The following is a 7422-nucleotide window of genomic DNA, read 5'->3' as shown; positions in this document are numbered from 1 at the left end:
CAATTGCATGACTTTCTTCTTCTTGCATTTTTCGAATTTATACATATTGTTCTTCATTGATCTTCAAGTTGTTCTTGATGATTTCATTGCTCTGATCTTTAAATTCTCTTGTTTAGTGTGTTTTGTTGTTTTTCATATGCATTTTTACATTGTTATAGTCCTTAGTATACAAACTTTTAAGTTTGGTGTCTTACATGCATTGTTTATTTGATCTTAGTTGCATTTTTATTGATTCCCATCATCAAAAATTCAAAAATATTTTTTTAAAACTATGTCTTTTCAAGTCAATAATACAGAGAATTGAAAATTCAGAACATTCAGCAGAGGAATCAAACAGAAAAAGCTGGGCGTTCAAAACGCCCAGTGAAGAAGGAAAACTGGCGTTTAAACGCCAGCCCGGGTACCTGGCTAGGCGTTTAACGCCCAAAAAGGTAGAGATTTGGGCGTTAAACACCAGAATGGGCACCATTCTGGGCGTTTAACGCCAAGATGACACTAGAGGGAAGATTTTGTTTTTAATTCACATTTTTTTCAAGTTTTCATAATTTTTCAAAATCAAATCTTTTTCAAATCATATCTTTTCAATCATATCTCTTTCAAAATCAATTTCTTTCCATTTTATATTTATTTTTACTATTTTCAAAAATCCTTGCTTCAATTCAAGATTTACTTCAAAAATTTTCAAGTTGTTACTTGCCTATTAAGAAAGGACCAAATTTTAAATTTTAGAATCATATCTTTTAATTTCTTGTTAGTCAAGTAATCAACTTTAATTTTAAAAACTTTCTTTTTCTAAATTGATTTTCAGTCATATCTTTTCAATCACATCTTTTTCAAAATTAATTTTCAATCATATCTTTTTAATTTCTGATTTCAAAATCTTTTTCAAAAATCACTTGATTTCTTTCTCAATCTTAGTTTTCGAAAACCAATTACCAAATTTTCAAAATCTCTTACTTTAATTTCGAAAATTTCTTCCCCTCTTCTCACATCCTTCTACTTAAGGGACTAAGACCCCTCATCAAGGTGCAATTCGAACTCTATCCCTCTTTATATGTTTGAATTCTCCTCTCTCTACCTCCTCCTTCTATTCTTCTTTTTCTCTGACACCTCAAGGAACCTCTATACTGTGACATAGAGGATTCCCTACCTTCTTATTCTCTTCTCTTTCATATGAGCAGGAACAAAGATAAAGGCATACTTGTTCAAGCTAATCATGAACCTGAAAGGACCTTGAAGAGAAAGCTAAGAGAAGCTAAAGAACAATTCTCTTTAGAGGGCCTAACAGAGCTCTTCAAAGAAGAAGAAACCATGGCAGCCGAAAACAACAATGCCAACAATGCAAGGAAGGTGCTTGGTGACTTTACTGCACCTACTCCTGATTTCTATGGGAGAAGCATCTCTATCCCTGCCATTGGAGCAAACAACATTGAGCTTAAGCCTCAATTAGTTTCTCTAATGCAACAGAATTACAAGTTTCATGGACTTCCATTGGAAGATCCTTATCAGTTCTTAGCTGAGTTCTTGCAAATCTGTGACACTGTCAAGACCAATGGGGTTGACCCTGAAGTCTACAGACTTATGCTCTTTCCTTTTGTTGTAAGAGACAGAGCTAGAACATGGTTGGATTCACAACCTAAGGAAAGCCTGAACTCTTGGGAAAAGCTAGTCAATGCCTTCTTGGCAAAGTTTTTTCCACCTCAAAAATTGAGTAAGCTTAGAGTGAAAGTCCAAACCTTTAGACAGAAGGATGGTGAGTCCCTCTATGAAGCTTGGGAAAGATACAAGCAATTGATCAGAAGGTGCCCTTCTGAAATGCTTTCAGAATGGAGCATCATAGGAATCTTCTATGATGGTCTGTCTGAACTATCCAAGATGTCATTGGATAGCTCTGCTGGAGGATCTCTTCATCTAAAGAAGACGGCTGCAGAAGCTCAAGAACTCATTAAAATGGTTGCAAATAACCAATTCATGTATACCTCTGAAAGAAATCCTGTGAATAATGGGACAACTCAAAAGAAGGGAGTTCTTGAGATTGATACTCTGAATGCCATATTGGCTCAGAATAAAATATTGACCCAACAAGTCAATATGATTTCTCAGAGTCTGTCTGAAATACAAGCAGCAACAGGCAGTACTAAGGAAGCTTCCTCTGAAGAAAAAGCTTATGATCCTGAGAACCCAGCAATGGAAGAGGTGAATTACATGGGAGAATCCTATGGAAACACCTATAATCCTTCATGGAGAAATCATCCAAATCTCTCATGGAAGGATCAATAGAGACCTCAACAAGGTTTCAACAACAACAATGGTGGAAGAAACAGGTTTAGCAATAGCAAGCCTTTTCCATCATCTTCTCAGCAACAGACAGAGAATTCTAAGCAGAGCCACTCTGACTTAGCAACCATTGTCTCTGATCTAATCAAAACCACTCAAAGTTTCATGACTGAAAAAAGGTCCTCCATTAGAAATTTGGAGGCACAATTGGGTCAGCTGAGTAAGAAATTTACTGAACTCCCTCCTAGTACTCTCCCAAGCAATACAGAAGAGAATCCAAAAAGAGAGTGCAAGGCCATAACCATATCTCACATGGCCGAACATGGAGAGGAGGAAGAGGCAGTGATTCCTACTAAGGAAGACCTCAATGGACGCCCACTGACCTCCATGGAGTTCCCTAATGAGGAACCATGGGAATCTGAGGCTCACACTGAGACCATAGAGATTCCATTGAATTTACTTTTTCCATTCATCAGCTCTGATGAGTATTCTTCCTCTGAAGAGGATGAAGATGTCACTGAAGAGCAAGTTGCTAAGTACCTTGGAGCAATCATGAAGCTAAATGCCATGTTATTTGGTAATGAGACTTGGGAGAATGAACCTCCATTGCTCATCAAAGAACTGGATGACTTGACTAGGCAGAGATTACCTCAAAAGAGACAGGACCCTGGAAAGTTCTCAATTCTTTGTACCATAGGCACCATGACCTTTGAGAAGGCTCTGTGTGACCTAAGGTCAAACATAAACCTTATGCCTCTCTCTGTAATAGAGAAGCTAGGGATCATTGAGGTACAAGCTGTAAGAATCTCACTAAAGATGGCAGACAATTCAAAGAAACAGGCTTATGGACTTGTAAAGGATGTCTTGGTAAAGGTTGAAGACCATTACATCCCTGCTGATTTCATAATCCTAGAAACTGGGAAGTGTATGGATGAATCCATCATCTTTGGCAGACCCTTCCTAGCCATAGCAAAGGTTGTGTTTGATGTTGACAGAGGAGAATTAATCATTCAAGTGAATGAAGACTCCCTTGTGTTTAAAGCAAAAGGATACCCCTCTGTAACCATGGAGAGGAAGCATGAAGAGCTTCTCTCAATACAGAGTCAAACAGAGCCCCCACAGTCAAACTCTAAGTTTGGTGTTGGGAGGTTCCAACATTGCTCTGAACATCTGTGAGGCTCCATGAGAGCCACTGTCAAGCTATTGACATTAAAGAAGCGCTTGTTGGGAGGCAACCCAATCGTTACTATTCTATGTTAAATTTCTATTTTCCTTTGTTATTTTATGTTTTCTGTAGGTTGATGATCATGTGAAGTCACAAAAACAATTGAAAAAGTAAAAACAAAGTGAAAAATAGAATGAAAAACAGAACACCCTGGAGGAGAAACTTACTGGCGTTTAAACGCCAGTAAGGGTAGCAGAATGGGCGTTAAACGCCCAGTCTGGCACCATTCTGGGCGTTTAACGCCAGGAATGGGCAAGAAGCTGGCGTTAAATGCCAGAAATGGGCAGCAGCCTGGCGTTTAACGCCAGGATTGGCAGAAAGGGGCGTTTTGCACGCCACTTAGTGTAGGGATGAGATATCCTTGACACCTCAGGATCTGTGGACCCCACAGGATCCCCACCTACCCCACCACTCTCTTTCTTCTTCACCCATTCACCAATCACCTCAATACCTCTTCTCCAAAAACCCCTCACCTATCAAATCCCACCATTCTCTTCACCACTCACATCCATCCTTCATAAAACCCCACCTACCTCACCATTCAAATTCAAACCACTTTCCCTCCCAAACCCACCCTCTATAGCCGAACCATACACACCCTTCTCACCCCTATATAAACCCATCTTCACTCCTTCATTTTTACACAACCTAAACAACACTTCTCCCCCTTGGCCGAATCACAAAGCCCACTCCATCTCCTCTATTTCTTCTTCTTCTACTCTCTTCTTTCTTCTTTTGCTCGAGGACGAGCAACCTTCTAAGTTTGGTGTGGTAAAAGCTAAAGCTTTTTGTTTTTCCACAACCATTTATGGCACCAAAGGCCGGAGAAACCTCTAGAAAGAGGAAAGGGAAGGCAAAAGCTTCCACCTCTGAGTCTTGGGAGATGGAGAGATTCCTCTCAAGGGTGCATCAAGACCACTTCTATAAAATTGTGACCAAGAAGAAAGTGATCCCCGAGGTCCCTTTCAAACTAAAAAAGAATGAGTATCCGGAGATCCGACATGAGATCCGAAGAAGAGGTTGGGAAGTTCTCACCAACCCCATTCAACAAGTCGGAATCTTAATGGTTCAAGAGTTCTATGCCAATGCATGGATCACCAAGAACCATGATCAAAGTGTGAACCCAGACCCCAAGAATCGGCTTACAATGGTCCGAGGGAAATAGTTGGATTTTAGTCCGGAAAATGTAAGGTTGGCATTCGACTTGCCCATGATGCAAGGAGATGCACACCCCTACACTAGAAGGGTCAACTTTGATCAAAGGTTGGACCAAGTCCTCATGGACATATGTGAAGAGGGCACTCAATGGAAGAGAGATTCAAGAGGGAAGCCGGTTCAACTAAAAAGGCATAACCTCAAGCCCGTGGCTAGGGGATGGTTGGAGTTTATCCAACGCTCAATCATTCCCACTAGCAACCGGTCCGAAGCTACTATAGACCGGGCTATCATGATACATAGCATCATGATTGGAGAGGAAGTGGAAGTTCATGAGGTTATATCCCAAGAACTCTACAAGGTGGCAGACAAGTCCTCTACTATGGCAACGTTAGCCTTTCCTCATCTCATTTGTCACCTTTGCAATTCGGTTGGAATTGACATAGAGGGAGACATTCTCATTGATGAGGACAAACCCATCACTAAGAAAAGGATGGAGCAAACAAGAGAACCTCATCAAGAGCATGAGAAAATTCCTCATCATGAAATCCCTGAGATGCCTCAAGGGATGCATCTTCCTCCACAAAACTATTGGGAGCAAATCAATACCTCCCTAGGAGAATTGAGTTCCAACATGGGACAACTAAGGGTGGAGCACCAAGAGCATTCCATCCTCCTCCATGAAATTAGAGAAGATCAAAGAACCATGAGAGAGGAGCAACAAAGGCAAGGAAGAGACATTGAGGAGCTCAAGCACTCCATAAGATCTTCAAGAGGAAGAACAAGACGCCATCACTAAGGTGGACCCGTTCTTTAATTTCCTTGTTCTTTATTTTCTGTTTTTCGAAAATTATGCTTTATGTTTATCTATGTTTGTGTCTTTATTACATGATCATTAGTGTCTTAGTGTCTATGCCTTAAAGCTATGAAAATGAATCCATCACCTTTCTTAAATGAAAAATGTTTTTAATTGAAAAAGAAAAAGAAGTGCATGAATTTTAAATTTTAAAATAGTTTAATTATCTTGATGTGGTGGCAATACTATTGTTTTTCTGAATGAATGCTTGAACAGTGCATATTTTTGAATTTGATTATTTATGAATGTTAAAATTGTTGGCTCTTGAAAGAATGAAAGGAAAAGGAGAAATGTTATCTGATGATCTGAAAAATCATAAAATTAATTCTTGAAGCAAGAAAAAGCAGTGAAAAGCTTGCAGGAAAAAAAAAGAGGAAAAGCAAGAAGAAAAAGCCAATACTCCTTTAAACCAAAAGGCAAGGGTGATAAAAAGGATCCAAGGCTTTGAGCATCAGTGGATAGGAGGGCCCACAGGAATAAAATCCTGGCCTAAGCGGCTAAACCAAGCTGTCCCTAACCATGTGCTTGTGGCGTGAAGGTGTCAAGTGAAAACTTGAGACTGAGCGGTTAAAGTCGAGGTCCAAAGCAAAAAGAAGAGTGTGCTTAAGAACCCTGGACACCTCTAATTGGGGACTCTAGCAAAGCTGAGTCACAATCTGAAAAGGTTCACCCAGTTATGTGTCTGTGGCATTTATGTATCCGGTGGTAATACTGGAAAACAAGGTGCTTAGGGCCACGGCCAAAACTCATAAAGTAGCTATGTTCAAGAATCAACATACTTAACTAGGAGAGTCAGTAACACTATCTGGATTCTGAGTTCCTATAGATGCCAATCATTCTGAACTTCAAGGGATAAAGTAAGATGCCAATACTGTTCAGAAGCAAAAAGCTAAAAGCCCCGCTCATCTAATTAATACTGATCTTCATAGATGTTTTTGTAATTCATTGTACATTCTCTTCTTTTTATCCTATTTGATTTTCAGTTGCTTGGTGACAAGCAACAATTTAAGTTTGGTGTTGTGATGAGCGGATAATTTATACGCTTTTTGGCATTGTTTTTAGTATGTTTTTAGTATATTTTAGTTAGTTTTTATTATATTTTTATTTAGTTTTTATTTAAAAATCATATTTCTGGACTTTACTATGAGTTTGTGTGTTTTTCTGTGATTTCAGGTATTTTCTGGCTGAAATTGAGAAAAGGACTGCAGATGCTGTTGGATTCTGACCTCTCTGCACTCAAAGTGAATTTTCTGGAGCTACAAAAGCCCCATTGGCACGCTCTCAATTGCTTTGGAAAGTAGACATCCTAGGCTTTCCAGCAATATATAATAGTCCATACTTTTCTCGAGATTTGATGGCCCAAACCGGCGTTCCAAGTCAGCTCAAGAATTCTGGCGTTTAACTCCAAAACTGGCACAAAAGCTGGCGTTTAACTCCAAGAAAAGTCTCTACACGAAAATGCTTCAATGCTCAGCCCAAGCACACACCAAATGGGCCCGGAAGAAGATTTCTGCATTAATTACTGATTTCTGTAACCCTAGGCTACTAGTTCTCTATAAATAGGACCTTTCGCTATTGTATTTTGATATATACTTTTGATCTTTGAGAGTCTTATGCACGTTTGGAGGCTGGCCTCACAGCCATGCCTGAACCTTGTTCTTATGTATTTTCAACGGTGGAGTTTCTACACACCATAGATTAAGGTGTGGAGCTCTGCTGTTCTTTATGAATTAATACAAAGTACTATTGTTCTTCAATTCAATTCAGCTTATTCTTGTTCTAAGATATCACTTGTTCTTCAACTTGATGAATGTGATGATCCGTGACACTCATCATCATTCTCACCTATGAACGTGTGCCTGACAACCACCTCCGTTCTACCTTCGATTGACTGTGTATCTCTTGGATT

At 39.5% G+C, this 7422-nt stretch overlaps 1 non-coding gene across 1 annotated transcript; it reads right to left on the bottom strand.

Annotated features, from left to right (window-relative positions):
* Positions 1–1713: 1713 nt before the first annotated feature.
* LOC112781184 (small nucleolar RNA R71) lies at positions 1714–1821 on the bottom strand. The gene has a single exon (XR_003191976.1). It is a non-coding gene; the product is annotated as a small nucleolar RNA R71 (small nucleolar RNA).
* Between the last annotated feature and the right edge of the window lie 5601 nt (positions 1822–7422).

The sequence above is a fragment of the Arachis hypogaea genome, chromosome 19, assembly GCF_003086295.3.
Source record: "Arachis hypogaea cultivar Tifrunner chromosome 19, arahy.Tifrunner.gnm2.J5K5, whole genome shotgun sequence".
Lineage (NCBI taxonomy): Eukaryota > Viridiplantae > Streptophyta > Magnoliopsida > Fabales > Fabaceae > Arachis > Arachis hypogaea.
The sequence above is the reverse complement of the archived record's forward strand: the minus strand, read 5'-3'. Positions and strand labels throughout refer to the sequence as shown.